Raw genomic sequence first — 17,123 nt, forward strand, 5'->3', positions numbered from 1 at the left:
GGCAACAGCTTGCTGACAGAAGGCAGGAGTTAATGCTGAGGCTACTGGAGGATCAAACAGATATGCTCCAGCATATGGCTGAGGTGCAGGAAAGGCAGCATGAGCACAGACCACCACTACAGCCCCTGTGTAACCAACCGCCTTCCTCCCCAAGTTCCATAGCCTCCTCACTCAGACACCCAAGAACGCGGTGTGGGGGCCTCCAAGCACCCAGCCACTCCACCCCAGAGGATTGCCTAAGCAATAGAAGGCTGGCATTCAATAAGTTTTAAAGTGCAGCGTGGCCTTGTCCTTCCCTCCTCCCGGGCTACCTTGACAGTTATCCCCCTATTTGTGTGATGAATTAATAAAAAATGCATGAATTTGAAGCAACAATGACTTTATTGCCTCTGCAAGCGGTGATCGAAGTGGGGAGGGGAGGGGAGGGTGGTTATCTTACAGGGAAGTAGAGTGAACCAAGGGGCGGGGGGTTTCATCAAGGAGAAAAAAAACAGAACTTTCACACCGTAGCCTGGCCAGTCATGAAACTGATTTTCAAAGCTTCTCTGATGCGCAGCACTTCCTGCTGTGCTCTTCAACCGCCCTGGCGTCTCCGCGTAATCAGCGGCCAGGCGATTTGCCTCAACCTCCCACCCCGCCATAAACGTCTCTCCCTTACTCTCACAGATAGCGTGGAGCGCACAGCAAGCAGCAATAACAATGGGAATATTGGTTTCGCTGAGGTCTAACCGAGTCAGTAAACTGCACCAGCGCGCTTTTAAACGTCCAAATGCACACTCTACCACCATTCTGCACTTGCTCAGCCTATAGGTGAGCAGCTCATGACTACTGTCCAGGGTCCCCTCATGAGCCAGGGCATTAAGGGGTAGGCTGGGTCCCCAAGGATACATATAGGCATTTCAACATCCCCAACAGTTATTTTCTGGTCTGGGAATAAAGTCCCTTCTTGCAGCTTTTGAAACAGACCAGAGTTCCTGAAGATGCGAGCGTCATGTACCTTTCCCGGCCACCCCACGTTGATATTGGTGAAACGTCCCTTGTGATCCACCAGAGCTTGCAGCACTATTGAAAAGTACCCCTTGCGGTTTATGTACTCGCCAGCTTGGTGCTCCGGTGCCAAGATAGGGATATGGGTTCCGTCTATGGCCCCACCACAGTTAGGGAATCCCATTGCAGCAAAGCCATCCACTATGACCTGCACATTTCCCAGGGTCACTACCCTTGATATCAGCAGATCTTTGATTGCGTGGGCTACTTGCATCACAGCAGCCCCAACAGTAGATTTGCCCACTCCAAATTGATTCCCGACTGACAGATAGCTATCTGGCTTTGCAAGCTTCCACAGGGCTATCGCCACTCGCTTGTGAACTGTGAGGGCTGCTCTCATCTTGGTATTCTGGCGCTTCAGGGCAGGGGAAAGCAAGTCACAAAGTTCCATGAAAGTGCCCTTACGCATGTGAAAGTTTCGCAGCCATTGGGAATTGTCCCAGACTTGCAACACTATGCGGTTGCACCAGTCTGTGCTTGTTTCCCGGGCACAGAATCGGCATTCCACAGCATGAACCTGCCCCTTTACCACCATGATGTCCACATTGCAGGGGCCTATACTTTGAGAGAAGTCTGTGTCCATGTCTTCATCACTCTCCTCACCGTGCTGCCATTGCCTACTTGCCTGCTTTTGCTGGTTCTGGCCAGCCAAGAGCACCCAGGAGACGACAAGGATGGCTACCAGTCATAATGCACCATCTGCTACCACAAGGCAATGAGCTGCTGCTGTGTAGCAATGCAGTCCTGCGCCTGCCAGCACCCAGGAGTCATACGGTGATGGTGAGCTGAGCGGGCTCCATGCTTGCCGTGGTATGGTGTCTGCACGGGTAACCCAGGAAAAAAGGCGCGAAAAGGTCTGCCGTTGCTTTCGCAGAGGAAGGGAGAGAGGGACAGAGGAGGGGGCCTGATGACATGTACCCAGAACCACCTGCGACAATGTTTTTTGCCCCATCAGTCATTGGGATCTCAACCCAGATAACTACCCACAGTGCAATGCTCTGCAAGTCGACGCTAGCCTCGGTACTGTGGATGCACTCCGCCGACCTAATGGTCTTAACTGGGGACATACACAATTGACTGTATAAAATCAATTTCTAAAAATTCGACTTCTATATAGTCGACCTAATTTTGTAGCATAGACATAGCCTAATTCATAACACATTCTTACACATCTGGAGACTCATTTTGATAACCCCTGAGGATATTGCCTGATGTGTCACCCTCTCTGCTTAGATGTTTCTAATTTTTTTTTCTTCCCGTAAATTGAAAGATCATGCTCTTACTCAAGTGTGTGAAGCTTAGTTTTGCCAGAGGTTGAGTGGGACTTAGGAAAAAACTGAGGGTGATCCATTGATTTAAGTGAAAATCTGAAGAAAAAAAAAACATCATAGCCAGCAACTTGGTGTGAGGCCTATCAGTCACCATCTCTTTATGGAACAGCATGTAAGGTCAACCAGGCATAAGGGCTTGAATTTCCCCTACCCTGTGAGCAGATGTTATAGCTACTAAAAAAGGCAGTCTTCATAGACAAGTGGTAAAAAGAGCTCAGAAGGGGGTCTTATTAAGCCAGCTAACACCATGTTGAGATATGAGGAAGAAAGGGAATCCCAGAATAAGAGAAAACAGAAATGAGACCTTTGAGGAATTTAGCAACTATATAGTAGAAAAATAAGGTATGACCGGACCCTCAATTGGAGAATTATGCACAGATATTGCTGGTAAGTATATTCTTAGGGAGCTGAAGGATAGTCCTGAATGTTTTAGGGTTAGCAAATAGTCCAGAGCAGCAGAAACGGGTTTTTCCAAGGGAGACAGGTGACATTGTGCCCTAATAGAAAATCTCTTCTATTTTGCTATATAAGTTTCCAGAAAAACTTGTATTAGATTATGTATCAATATGTTCTTGATCTCAGCTGAACAGCTTCTTCCAGTGGCAGTTAACACATCTGACAGCATGGATGCTGGCTGAATGATGCTTGATAAGGTGTAAGATCTGACCTTCATTTTGTTAAGTCACGTCTAGTAAAAACAGGTTGGAAACAAAGCTGATAGCTTCACTAGATCTGAGTACCAGAACTGCCTGGACCCGGTTGGGACTACCATGACCATGAAGGCTGAATCTTGACTGAGAGCCCTTGGTCATGGGTGGCGGGTATCATAGGCTGCGGGAGGCTGTGCCTCCCCAAATAGCCTGGTGTTGCCCAACCCACACTCCACCCCCAGGTCCTCTCCTGCAGTTCCCGGTGCTCTGCTCTGGCCAGTTGGGGCTGGAGCTGGCTGGCCTGCTGCGGGGACTGGGGGGGCTGGCACTGGGGCCACACTGCCTTCCCGGCACTCGGACTGTGTCACCCGGCTCACCAGGGCTGGGGGCCACAGTGGGCATGCACCAAACCCCTCTCTGAAGCTAAACACAGGACATTTATTATCCTCATCTGTGGAAAATAAGGATCTTCAAGACGGAGTCCTTCAGAGTCCACTCATGCCTGTTAAGTTGATGGGAGGGAATTTTAAAACCCTGGAAGACGCATAGTGACTAGTGTGATCTGATGACTGCACCAATCCTAGAGACAAACGGCTTCTCAGCAGAGCAGTGATGACTATGCTCCTTTTTCTGTTGACATAATGCATAGCTGTGATGTTTTCTGCCATCACTTGGAACACGGATCCCTGCAACAAGGGGAGGAATGTCATGCATGCTAGATGACATAGGACTCAGCTATTTACATGAAGTTGAGCTTGGGTGGGGAGGGAAGAGTCAGACCTTGTGTTGCAAAATGGTAAAAAGTGCTTCTTCTCTTAAATGGGGAGCTGATCTTTACCAACATTTTGGTAGGATGTGGTGCAGCAAAGAGGTACTCAGGTGAAAGAACACTTTCACATGGGCAACAATCTAACAGGATTTTCACGGGACCTTCACTTACATGTCCACATGGTATTTGCTTGGCAGATACAGTAACTCCTCACTTAACATTGTAGTTATGTTCCTGAAAAATGCCACTTTAAGCGAAACGATGTTAAGCTAATCCAATTTCCCCATAACAATTAATGTAAATAGGGATAGTTAGATTCCAGGTAATTTTTTTAAGTTTTAAACAAACAATTTAATACTGTACATAGCAATGATGATTGTGAAGCTTGGTTGAGGTGGTGGATTCAGAGGGTGGGATATTTCCCAGGGAATGCCTTACTGCTAAATGATGAACTTGCACTCAGCTGAGCCCTCAATGGTTAACACATTGTTGTTAACATAGCCTCACACTCTACAAGGCAGCATGAATGGAGGGAGGAGACACAGCATGGCAGTGGCTGAAAACATTCCCTGTAGAAACTGAACGTGACGATGAACCCATGGGGTGGGGGGGGGGGGTGCATGTGTGAGAGAGACAGAGACACACACCATGTGTGTGTGTGTGTGTGTGTGTGTGTCAGAGAGAGGGGAAGAGACAAGAGTATTTCCCCTTTAAGTACGCTGATCCCACTCCAAGTACACTGCCTTTTTAAGTAGATCAGCAAGTTGAGACAGCAGCTGCTGCCAGCAAGCTCCCTTCATCCTGAGCACTGTCCTGTCCCACCCCCACCCCCCCACTCTGTGGAGATGAAGTACAGAAGCGGTGGACAGGAGCAGGGGGAGGACACCCTGACATTAGCAACCCTCCTTCCCCCACCCCCTGAACAGCAAGCAGAAGGCTCCCAGGAGCAGCTCCAAGGCAGAGGGCAGAAGCAGCAAACAGCAGTGGGGGAAGGGACAGCTGAACTGCCCGGCAATTGATAGCCTGCTGGGCGATTTCCACACAGGGAACTTAGGGGGGCTGCCAATCCACCCTGGTTCCTAGCTCCAACAGGCTGCTCTTTCTGCAAGCAGTGGACAAAGCAGGTGGCTACCAAACAATGCTATCAGGGAGCATTGCGCAACTTTAAACAACCATGTTTTCTAATTGATCAACAATGTAACAACGTTAACAAGGACAACATTAAGCGAGGAGTTACTGCAACCACTTTGTATAGAGTATGGGTGAAGTGTAGAAGTCTGCAGTGCTGTGCAACATTGGTGCAGAAGAACACACGACCTACAAATCTGAGACATGCTCTTATAGACATCTCAGGTTGAGCTTGCAGATCATTTAAGAGACTTACTATCCAACTATGATTTGGACCCCTCCCCCATGGTATATACGTTCCTGTTGACCTCAACTCTAACACAGCACCTATGAATGATATACTTTGGGTCAATAAAAGTGTAGATTTCTCTCAGCTGATCTTGAGCCCCAGTGTGGTGCAGAGCTGTCAGATCTCATAAATGGAATGTTGCCTTTTTGGAAGATATTCACCAGATCAGCTAGTCATAATGTATGGGTATAACAGAATATTGTGTCTTGTTAAATGGGTTTTGATGACCACTAAATGCTTGGTGAATACCACAGGCGCCGACTTTCCAAAGTGCCGAGGGGGGGGGGGGGGGCTTGACCCCCAGCTCAGCCCCAGGTCCCGCCCCCACTCTACCCCTTGTCCCAAGGCCCCACCCCCCTCCTCCCCCAAGTGCACCATGTCCTCGCTCCTCCACCCTGCCTCCAGAGCCTCCCACACATCACGGAACAGCTGATTGCAGCGGACAGGAGGCACAAGGAAGGAGGGGAGGCGATGATTGGCTTGGCACATCCTGCCAACGGGCAGAAAGCACTGGGGGGGAGGTTCTGAGAGGGGGCTGCCAGTGGGTGCTCAGCACCCATGGAGTCGGCACTTATGGTGAATACTCAGTGCCAGGGAGAGACCAAAAGGCAGAACCCTGTACTTGCAGCAAAAGTCCCCTACTTCAAGTCTGAGGTACTTTCTGTGTGCTGGACATATGGACAGATGGAAATACAAATCCTGAAGACCAACAGGAGCCAACCAATCATGAGAAATAACTGAAGCCCCAGTCAACATTTTAAGCCTGAAACAATGAATTAACTTGTTGAGACATCTGAAGTCTAGAATAGAATGCCAGCCCCTTTCTTCTTTCAAAATAAGAAGTAGCAGGAGTAGAACCTCTTGCCTCTGAATTCCAGGGACTCTTCATCCACTGCTCTGGGTTGCAGAAAGGACTTTACCTCTGGTTTCAACATTATTTCATGAAAAAAGCTCCTGAAAAGGGATGGGAAAAGGAAAGTGTGGGTAGGAAGTGCCTGGAATCGTACTGAATATCCTTTTGTTTGTGATTACCAGGACCTGCAGGTCAGAGGTCAGCTGGTTTCAGCCCTCCTGAAAATAAGACGTGGTTTCCAAATGGGGGGTGGAAAGGGGTACACATCTGGTAATGGTTCTGATTGCTCTCAACAATGGCATCTAACTTGCTGCCATAAGGTAGATGAAGTGTGCAGCAGAGGAGAAGAGGCAGAATGTCTCCTGCATTTGAACCTCTGCCTCATCTTCAATTATTAACTAAGAGGTCATTGGAACAAGAGGTACAGAGGCTCTGTCTGGCAAAGCTTTGCGGGTCTGTCCTGCCTCCTCCAGGTGGCTGGTTTGTATACATCCAATGAGTGGAGCTCTCAAATCCTTCAGGGCTTCATCAGTTCCAATGTTAACTAAATCAAAATCTTCAAACAGGAGGTTCTCAAGTGTCATTTGGACCCCCTTTAGTATTCTCAAAAATGGGCACCATGAAGCCCACATCACAATGAAAATGGCGACTGCATATGCTGCCATAGCAGAGGTGTCTAAAGCAGCCTGCACAAATGTTTGGGACACTAACGACCTTTCAGATGCCAGAGATCTTAGTCCTTTCCTTTCATTTTGTGGTCACTTCTCTATGAATTGTAACACCCTGTCCCCCTTTGGATAGTTATATTTTGATAGAAGTACTTGATCATTCAAAACGTGCATCTGGAGACTGAGGAAAAACCTTCCTGGAAAAAACAAACAAAAACAAAACAGCATCTAGAGTGCTGTATGGTTCTCTTGAATTCTCTCATAACTTGAGCAGGAGAGCTCATCACCAGTACTATGACAGTATTAGTAAGTGGTACCAAGGAAGAAATGTCTCCAGTTGTGTGATCATGAAATAATCAATACACAGGACATCTTGGATACTAAGAAAGTCTGTCCCAGAAACATCTGCATTGTGGAGACACACAGTGTCAAGGGCACCAAGGTTATCCATTCCAAATGTGTCCATATCGATATCAGCCCCAAGACTCAAGTTTCAGGAAGTTTTGTGGGTACCTGGACACCAGCCAGTGCCAAGACATCAGCTAAAAAGATGGTTTGTGGCCCAGATCTGGTCTGTCTGAACAGCACAAGTAACAACAGCTTGGTGAGCTTTCTGTCTCTGTTTAGTCAGAAACAGAGAGGGTGTCCTATATCTGTGCTCTCCAGGAAAAATATTCTTTCCTACCCCTTTCTGACAACTGGGTGGAAGAGGACTGGCTGCTCTCCCAGTCTCAGAATCTGAAGGGTTCAATCTTTTCAATGATGAGTGAGCCCAATACTTCAAAATTCACAGAAGCATTAGCCGAAGAGAACTGTTCAGGCCTAGTGGGAATCTTTTTTCACCCTCACTCTCTAAGGAGGTTCTTATCAAGCACTCCAGAAGAAAAAATTGAAGGCAGGCCTGCCTCTCTGCTTCTGTTTCCTCTTGTAGGAACAGCAAGAGATCAAGTATCTGTCAGGAACGTATCCCTCACCAAAGCAAAAGAGGCACCTAGAATACACATCATTGAGTGGGATAGCCACCTTGCAAAAGTTTTAAATCCCCAAGACTTTGTTTCTGACATAGAACCCTAGCTGCTAGTAGCAGGGGTATCCCATAATTTATTATCTTTTTATGTGCCAGTGAGTGTAAATACAAAAAGATACTATGCTAACCAAAAAATTGCAGAGCACGCAGAGTAAGCAGACACTACATGGGTTCTCTCCCACTGCCATACGTGGCAAAAAGGAACCAAATGATGGTTGGGCCCGCTGTGCCCTTTATGTTCTTGGGTAGATGGTAAGGATGGGCACCAAGACATCTTGGGCACAGGCGCAACCCCAGCAGATGTTGCTAGCCAAAAAGAATCAGATCTCATGCACATGGGGCGCACGCACACCAAGAGTGGAATCCATGTGGACAATCACTTCAAGAAACTCAGGTTTCAAAAAGGTTTCAGAGTAACAGCCGTGTTAGTCTGTATTCGCAAAAAGAAAAGGAGTACTTGTGGCACCTTAGAGACTAACCAATTTATTTGAGCATAAGCTTTCGTGAGCTACAGCTCACTTCATCGGATGCATACTGTGGAAAGTGTAGAAGATCTTTTTATACACACAAAGCATGAAAAAATACCTCCCCCCACCCCACTCTCCTGCTGGTAATAGCTTATCTAAAGTGATCACTCTCCTTACAATGTGTGTGATAATCAAGTTGGGCCATTTCCAGCACAAATCCAGGGTTTAACAAGAACGTCAGGGGTGGGGGGGGTTTAAAGGAAAAAACAAGGGGAAATAGGTTACCTTGCATAATGACTTAGCCACTCCCAGTCTCTATTCAAGCCTAAGTTAATTGTATCCAATTTGCAAATGAATTCCAATTCAACAGCCTCTCGTTGGAGTCTGGTTTTGAAGTTTTTTTGTTGTAATATCGCAACTTTCATGTCTGTAATCGCGTGACCAGAGAGATTGAAGTGTTCTCCGACTGGTTTATAAATGTTATAATTCTTGACATCTGATTTGTGTCCATTTATTCTTTTACGTAGAGACTGTCCAGTTTGACCAATGTACATGGCAGAGGGGCATTGCTGGCACATGATGGCATATATCACATTGGTGGATGTGCAGGTGAACGAGCCTCTGATAGTGTGGCTGATGTTATTAGGCCCTGTGATGGTGTCCCCTGAATAGATATGTGGGCACAGTTGGCAACGGGCTTTGTTGCAAGGATAGGTTCCTGGGTTAGTGGTTCTGTTGTGTGGTATGTGGTTGCTGGTGAGTATTTGCTTCAGGTTGGGGGGCTGTCTGTAGGCAAGGACTGGCCTGTCTCCCAAGATCTGTGAGAGTGTTGGGTCATCCTTCAGGATAGGCTGTAGATCCTTAATAATGCGTTGGAGGGGTTTTAGTTGGGGGCTGAAGGTGACGGCTAGTGGCGTTCTGTTATTTTCTTTGTTAGGCCTGTCCTCTAGTAGGTGACTTCTGGGAACTCTTCTGGCTCTATCAATCTGTTTCTTCACTTCCGCAGGTGGGTACTGTAGTTGTAAGAATGCTTGATAGAGATCTTGTAGGTGTTTGTCTCTGTCTGAGGGGTTGGAGCAAATGCGGTTGTATCGCAGAGCTTGGCTGTAGACAATGGATCGTGTGGTGTGGTCAGGGTGAAAGCTGGAGGCATGTAGGTAGGAATAGCGGTCAGTAGGTTTCCGGTATAGGGTGGTGTTTATGTGACCATCGTTTATTAGCACTGTAGTGTCCAGGAAGTGGATCTCTTGTGTGGACTGGACCAGGCTGAGGTTGATGGTGGGATGGAAATTGTTGAAATCATGGTGGAATTCCTCAAGGGCTTCTTTTCCATGGGTCCAGATGATGAAGATGTCATCAATATAGCGCAAGTAGAGTAGGGGCGTTAGGGGACGAGAGCTGAGGAAGCGTTGTTCTAAGTCAACCATAAAATGTTGGCATACTGTGGGGCCATGCAGGTACCCATAGCAGTGCCGCTGATTTGAACCTGGATTTGTGCTGGAAATGGCCCAACTTGATTATCATACACATTGTAAGGAGAGTGATCACTTTAGATAAGCTATTACCAGCAGGAGAGTGGGGTGGGGGGAGGTATTTTTTCATGCTTTGTGTGTATAAAAAGATCTTCTACTTTCCACAGTATGCATCCGATGAAGTGAGCTGTAGCTCACGAAAGCTTATGCTCAAATAAATTGGTTAGTCTCTAAGGTGCCACAAGTACTTCTTTTCTTTCAGGTTTCAAAAAGGTTATATGACTTCAGTAGGAGTTGAAGGTATTCAACATAGCATGAACAGCACTCAGCATTTTGAAGGATTTGGCTTGACTGAATACACTTCTCAATATCATAGAATAAATGTCTTTTGTTCCATAATATAAACAAAGCAGCAATCCGTTACTACTTTATACTAAGTCATGTATTAGTCACACTTATTCTGGGTGCTAAACATTTCATTAAGTACTGTTCTCGTCTTTACTCTACTGTATCTCCAGTTATACCATACAGAAAAAGCAGCATTTACAGATGCTAACAAACTAGCCATATTGGCTGACTGGTATAACAAAGTTTAGCACCAATACATTACTCATAAAGCTATGCTTTTAATAGATTTCAGGAAAGCAAGTTACCTAGTAAGTACTGCGACAGTCTCCAGCAGACTGCACAGTACAAGCAATACAGTTATCACAAGTACCAATTATTAGACTGTTATAGTCAACATACTATAGCTTTTTTACATGTTAATCATTTAATCGGGAATGGAACAGATAGAACACAGATATACCCACTGATTTTTTAAAACAAAAGTATATCCACCTTTTATCAACTGTGAATACAGAAGATAAAGTTCCCGATAGTATAGTTTCTAGTTTCCCAGTTTTACTTATCTGTGGACAGGAAAAGAAGAAAAAGATTAGTACAATAAATGAGTTGCAGCCCATGAAAGTCACAGCTCAAAGTTTAGTCATACTTAAGAAATTCATTCCAGTTTTAGAGAACCTCAGGTTCCAGCAATATTCCCTACGTTTAAAGAGGGAAATACAAATTCTAGAGAGGTCACCCGTTCAAGAGGTCCTCCCATTTAATTATAGAGAGTATTGCTGAAACTAGTGAACGCTTGAACCAGAATTAATTTTCAAGTGTGCTCATAGTATTCACTTTATTAAGTTATATATATGTTATTTAATAACAATCTAAAGTATACTACAAGCATTAGTTAACACATTTATATAACAGATACAAAATACTTTTCTTGGCTGCAGCTCTGTTGGACTACACTGGTACTGAGGATTTTAGGGAGGCCTCCCTACCATCGCTCTTGAGCACAGGTCCACCAGTACAAGCAAGCATAGGAGAGCTAGTGTTACCACCACAGTGCTGTCTGATGCTGCTCAAAGCAGGTCCATACAACAGGGTGGTAAAAGTGTCAGCTATAGCCAGTTAGCACTTCCACAGTTTCTAGGTAACAGTGAAAGATTTCTCTGGAACACCCCAGAGAAGACAAGCCCAAGGGAGACACAGGCTGGAGGCTAAAATGACTGAAGCACATCAGAAGACAGCACACAGAAGGAAAGAGAGACACTATAAAGAACAGGCATAATCCCCAGTATTATCATTACAACACTGCTTACAACCCCACCCCGACTGAGGATTTCCCCTGCTCACGTCCCCCGGCTTGCCTGGAAGATGCCATGACAACTGGCAAGCGGGACCCTGTGCAATGCCATCTCCTGGTTAATGCTCAGCTCCACAAGGGCACCTGCTTGGCCCAGCAGCAGAGGGACACTGCCAGGGATTTCCCTACACCCCCCCCATGGTGGTGTTTACCCCCCCTGAATTTCCCCAACACCGCCCCCCCACCCGAGTTTTGTGAACTAGTTACATGCAGTGTTGCCAATGTAGTGATTGTTTGGAAATTTGAATTGAAATTGAAACATTAATACACACTTTAAAAGCATATAAAGTGTATCATAAAATACGTGTATCTGAAAAAGTATAATAGATTTGAAAAGTATGAACATAGACCAGCTTCCTTATACAGCTGTTGTTTTTATGACCGTCAGTCATTCATTTTGGTGATGTTGGCCAACCTAATAATTTCAAATTATGATTTGTAAGCAAAGTCTAAATGAGCTCTCCCTGACAGCTGGTGATTGGGGGGGAAAAGACTTCAGGACCAGATTGTATTTACATTCACACCTAATCTACCTAGGTATCCAGCAAACAGAGCTGTGTTACCCAAGTGATAGATTTTGGCTGGGTTACAAATCACTTGACTGCAGGGGATAAAGAAATGTTTTTATTCTTATACTTGTATGAGTAAAGGGCAGTAGAACTGTACTTAAGCCTCTGCTGATTGAGGGCATCGAGAGAGTGTGGGGACAGGCGTTTTGCTTGATGGTCTGCCTGAGTCACAATTTGACCTGCCCCTCTCCACTGTTTAAAGACAGAGCTGATTAGGCTCCATAGATAGTCTTTTGTTCTGTTAAGTGACCACTACAGTTGAAATCACTGATAATCAGGTTTAAGTGCTTAGGACCGGCTGTGGGACAGTGTTTCTGTGGGAGAGACGGCCCAGTCTGCCCACAGAGGTTCCCCCTCTGAGAGCTCAGCTGAAATCACTGAGAGCTGGGTGGAACCTCAAGAGACCAATTCACAGAGGTCGGTGGCAGCAGATGGTGATGGCACAAGGCCATTGGCTACAGAGCAATTGACTGAATGGTGGCACAACGAACAACAGTGGCCAGAGCGAACAGTGAGCAGCTAGAGGAACTAGCAAGGTGCCTTCTTGCCCCCCACCCGAGAGGTGAACTCATGTGAGAGCACCTCTGAACTCTGAGTCTCCACTGACCAAGAACAACACCGGTGACTGTTAATGAGGCTGTTAACTGTGTTGTGTCTCCAGCAGTCTTAACGCGAACAAACATGGCTGTCACATCATACTTTCTATTTAAGCAAGAGATACCACACACTACAACACTGGCCTCCAGTTTAAGTTCATTGTCACTTGTTCATCCTAAAGTTGAACACTGGTTCCGAACAAGGCCAGCAAATGCTCACTATCTTTCTGCAAGAAACTCAACTGACTGGCTAGACGCATGTGGTGCAACAGTGAAAGACTCAACAGTTGAAAAAGTGAAGAACTCTCTCACAACATTCAAAAAATTTGCATACATGGCTGATGAATGCACCAATGCAAATGGTCATCAAGTCATTGTGTACATTATCTTGATGTCAGTGGTAGGCCAGTACATGCATTTCTAGATGTTCAAATTATAGAAGACAGATTGGCTGCCTCTGTGACAACCCACATCTTAGAAGAGTTAAATGCTTGCCAATTGGACCCCAAACAAATGGCTGCTTGTGCATTTGATGGAGGTGCAAACTTCTCTGGAAGACATGGTGGAGCACAAGCTTCGCTCAGAGAGAAGTGTAACCCTAGTCTCTCCTATACACACTGCAGAGGCCATCTACTCCAACTCGCGCTAGTACGAGCTGCAGACTCTTCAAAAGACACTTTAAAAGCTATAAATTTAATGTCTTCATTATATTCTTTTTTCAGCAAGAGTCCAAAAATGCTGAATATCTTGGAAAATATAGAAGATACACTGGGACTAAAGTTCAAATTAGTCCAACCTGGGAAAACCCTCTGGCTTTCTCATGAGCAATCCTTGGCTGTTGTCTTAAAATTACTCCAGCCATAATTACTGGCTTTGGAAAGTATCTACCAAGATGGGATGGATCTAAGGAGTGAGGCTGGTGAGTTACTTTTGCTATTACGTTCAGAGAAGACTATTGCCATTCTCTCTCTTGTAAGTCTACTGTTGAAACCACTTGGGTCATTAAACAATGCCATCCAGGCATCTGCTACAACAGTAGTAGACCTCTGTTCAGCAATAGAAGCTACATTTGGATCAATCAGAGAGCTATCCATTGAAAAAGTACTGGAAGAAGCAAAGACTTCAGTCCAGAAGTTGATTAATGAAGGCATTTATATTGAATCCTTAAGTGAGGGGGACAAGAAGTGTTTGTTAAGACAACTGAAAAAGTACAGACTTGATTTTTAAAAATCTACAACAGCGACTTCTAGATTCTACTCAACCTCTCCGTTGCTTTTACAGATCCCTGTCTTATAAAACACAGACAGTTGAGTGGAGTGAGGCACTACCAGCAATGGAGCTGCCATGTACTCAGGACAGACTAGAGAATTTGAACACAGAGTGGAATATCATACGACCAATGAATGAAGATTTGACTTCAACTTCTTTTTTATCAGCACTAATGGCTTGACCGATCTTTATGGCATGTTTCCTGGGCTGAAAGAAGTAGGAATTTGTCTCTTGCTACTCCCAGTCACAACAGCTACAGTTGAGCGTTCTTTTTCACCATTGAGTAGATTTTTGTGTTTTGAAAGAGGTCGCCTTCTGCCTGATCATGTGAATGAACTAATGAGCATATCAACTGAAGGAGTGGAAGTACTGGACACAGGAGAAGCCACCAAAGATGAATGCATTGCACTGCATTCAACAAGTTCATTAACAGAGTTGTGCAAAATCATAACAAGAAACCAAGAAGGATGTAGATGTAGTGCTTCATAGAAGGCTTGAGTAGCCAACTTTAATTTGTGAGATGATTTTAAAATCTAACAGAATGGTCATGAAACATTCAGGTTTTTACTCTGGTACCATACAGCCCATCTTCACCCTCACGGTCTCACCCCTCATCGGCCCTGACCCCCCCATTTCAATTCCTGGGGAAAACACTGGACACAGCACTGGACACCGCGCTTGGGGGACGAGAGAAACGCTCCCGCAGGAGCGGGCTCGGCGTCAGACACTACCCCGGCCCGCCTGGCGGCCGAACGGCACCGGCAGTCAGGGGCGCGCCCGCAAGGCAGCAAGCCGTAGAGGGGCCCCCCCGGCGCGGCAGCCACGCCGCTGAAACCAGCGCTGAGGAAACTCCGACCCGCACCAGCAGAGCCCCGGCTGACTGCACAGGGCCCCGCCGTGGCGCACCTGTGGCTGGTGCCCACAGCGCAGCGCTCCTTCCAGCGCGGGGGCTGCTCGCCTACCCGGGCAGGGGGCCGCGGAGTAACAGTCCCGCTAGCCCCACAAGGGGCGAGGGGCAGAGCCCCCTCCCAGCACCGCGGGAGTTACAACCGGCCGGGGGCAGAAGGGGGAGATGCGCCCTAAGGGCTTGTGCCCGCCCCGCTCTCCCTTACCCGCCTCTCCGCGCTCCACGCACCGGCAGCAGCTGGCTGAGAGCAGCCTTCACCCCGCCTGCCCCAAATCTCTGCCGTGGCGAGTCTCCCTCCGGCCGGGGCGGGGCCGGGCGGGCACACGGCCCTGCCCACACGCCCCACTTCTTGCCGGCGCAGAGACAGGCGGGGGAGAGAACGCAGCTCCAGGGACCGTTTCATTTAAATTCAGACTCTACCATTCTCCTCTCCCCCCTGGGGGGAGGATGGATGCGGCTCCCCTAGCCTCATGTCTCCCACCCCGTCAACCACCCCCTTCGGAACGGAGCTGGGACTGCCTCCGCGGAAAATGTTTCTGCCCCTTGGCCCTCTGTGATACGTTGGTAGAGTCCGGATGGTGGTTCTCTAGAGCTGGGGTGGGGGGGGTGTCTTTCTGTTCACACTGGGTGGGGAGAGGATTGGGCCCTTCCCCGTTTAGTGGGCCTGCTCTTTCGAGGGGGTTCGCATCTGCCAGCCGTTGGGGGCTGGGCCCAGATTGCGTCTTCTCGCTCCGCGCTCAGAGCGCTAATTCCTGAATAGCAGCGAGCGAGGCTGAGCAGAGACCGCAGGGGCCATAGAATCACAGGACTGGAAGGGACCTCGAGAGGTCATCTAGTCCAGCCCCTTGCACTCAGGGCAGGACTAAGGATAATCTAGACCGGGGTGGGCAAACTTTTTGGGCTGAGGGCCACGTCTGGGAATAGAAAGTGTACGGTGGGCCATGAATGCTCACAAAATTGGAGTTGGGGTGTGGGAGGGGGTGAGGGCTCTGGGGTGGGGCTGGGGATGAGGAGTTTGGGGTGTAGGCGGGTGCTCTGGGCTGAGACCAAGGGGTTTCTGGAGTTGGTTCCTGGGAGAAGGGGGTGTGAGAGAGACTGTAATCAAGGCTATGCAAAAACCACAGTTCGGGGTAGGAAGAATCTGTGCTAGGTTCACTTTTTTAGTTTTATGGATCCAAAGTTTTGTTCAAATCCAAACCACATAAAACTGGATGAACTTAATTAAGCACATTTCATTAAAATGAACAAATCTTACTAGGACCTAATTGTATATTCCAACAGCATGAAAATAAACCTCTAACTAACAAGAATGCATCATGAGTCCCTACCTATGGTCACCATCACATCAAATAACCTATTAATATAATTCATCTAAACTCAGCGTTCATAGGAAGAAACTATTACAATACAAGTTACTCCACCAGCTCTAGCTATGAAAGAAAAGTCTAACAATCTCAGTGTCTAATTAAGTGCTGTGCAACACTAAATGGTCTTTTTAAAATAATTAATTTTACTTACCATTGAAATTTCTCAAGTATTTCCCAAAATATTTCTAAGAATTGAAAGAATTAAACTTCAGTCAGTCAGTAAAAAAATCAGAGTTATTTTTTCTATAAATCTGCCATACCTATGGCAGTATGTGTGGTCTTCAGATTTTGACAGGGAAAATGACAAAATCCTCAGTGATTTATCTCAAAAACTTCAAAGACTGATAGTACCCCAATTACTTTGATTGACCTCTGTCTTGCATCTTTCTTAGTCTTTACACCTGTGCAATATAGGTACCATTCTGATTTTACAGCAGATGCTGACCCACCTTGTGCAGGTGTGAATGGCTACACAAGGAATGGAGCAACCAAGATTCAAGTCTACTGAGTTTACTCACATATATACATAAATCCTTAAAAATCAAAGTTAGGGCCAGGTCCTCAATTGGTATAAATGGGTGTAGCTCTACTGATGTGCAGCATCAGGAGCTATACTCATTTACACTAGTGGAGGATCTAATCCTTAGAATCCATTTACCTGATCCTGATGTTCTTATGCATTCATAAGATATCTGCAGTTTTTAGCAATAAGTTATAGTCTTTGTGCAAAGATTGAGAAGGGCATGCTCTATATGTGGTAGTTCAAACAACATTAGGGTTCCTCCTTAAAGGGAAAGGATCAATATAATATTTGTTGTTGGGTAGATACAGAATAATTTTTGAGGCACAACTTTGTTATTTCACTTTCCTTCAAATGGGAAGAGCAAGCCTTTTGCTAAATGGATGGAATGGATTGTCTAGTGTCACGGTAGTTTCTGCAAGTATCTTTGTGTATGATACTTTCACTATCAAAGTGTAAATGTGATGGGATATACAAACCCTACACTGTGCCCGA

At 46.3% G+C, this 17,123-nt stretch overlaps 1 protein-coding gene across 12 annotated transcripts in view; it reads right to left on the minus strand.

Moving 5' to 3' along the window:
• NSUN7 (NOP2/Sun RNA methyltransferase family member 7) overlaps positions 1-16,387 on the minus strand; it is a 64,672-nt gene extending 48,285 nt beyond the window's left edge. For 2 of the 12 annotated variants that reach the window (XR_006290129.1, XR_006290130.1), the window contains exons 1-2: positions 14,947-15,246; positions 10,542-10,612 (exon numbers count right to left, since the gene is read on the minus strand). The gene's annotated coding sequence lies outside the window, so the exon portion shown is untranslated. Of the gene's footprint in view, positions 1-10,541; positions 10,613-14,946; positions 15,251-16,259 lie in introns of those variants that run through there. The other 10 variants (XM_043544482.1, XM_037897892.2, XM_043544489.1 and 7 more) reach the window with 10 other exon arrangements.
• Positions 16,388-17,123: the final 736 nt, after the last annotated feature.

The sequence above is a fragment of the Chelonia mydas genome, chromosome 4 (genome assembly GCF_015237465.2).
Source record: "Chelonia mydas isolate rCheMyd1 chromosome 4, rCheMyd1.pri.v2, whole genome shotgun sequence".
Classification (NCBI taxonomy): Eukaryota; Metazoa; Chordata; order Testudines; family Cheloniidae; genus Chelonia; species Chelonia mydas.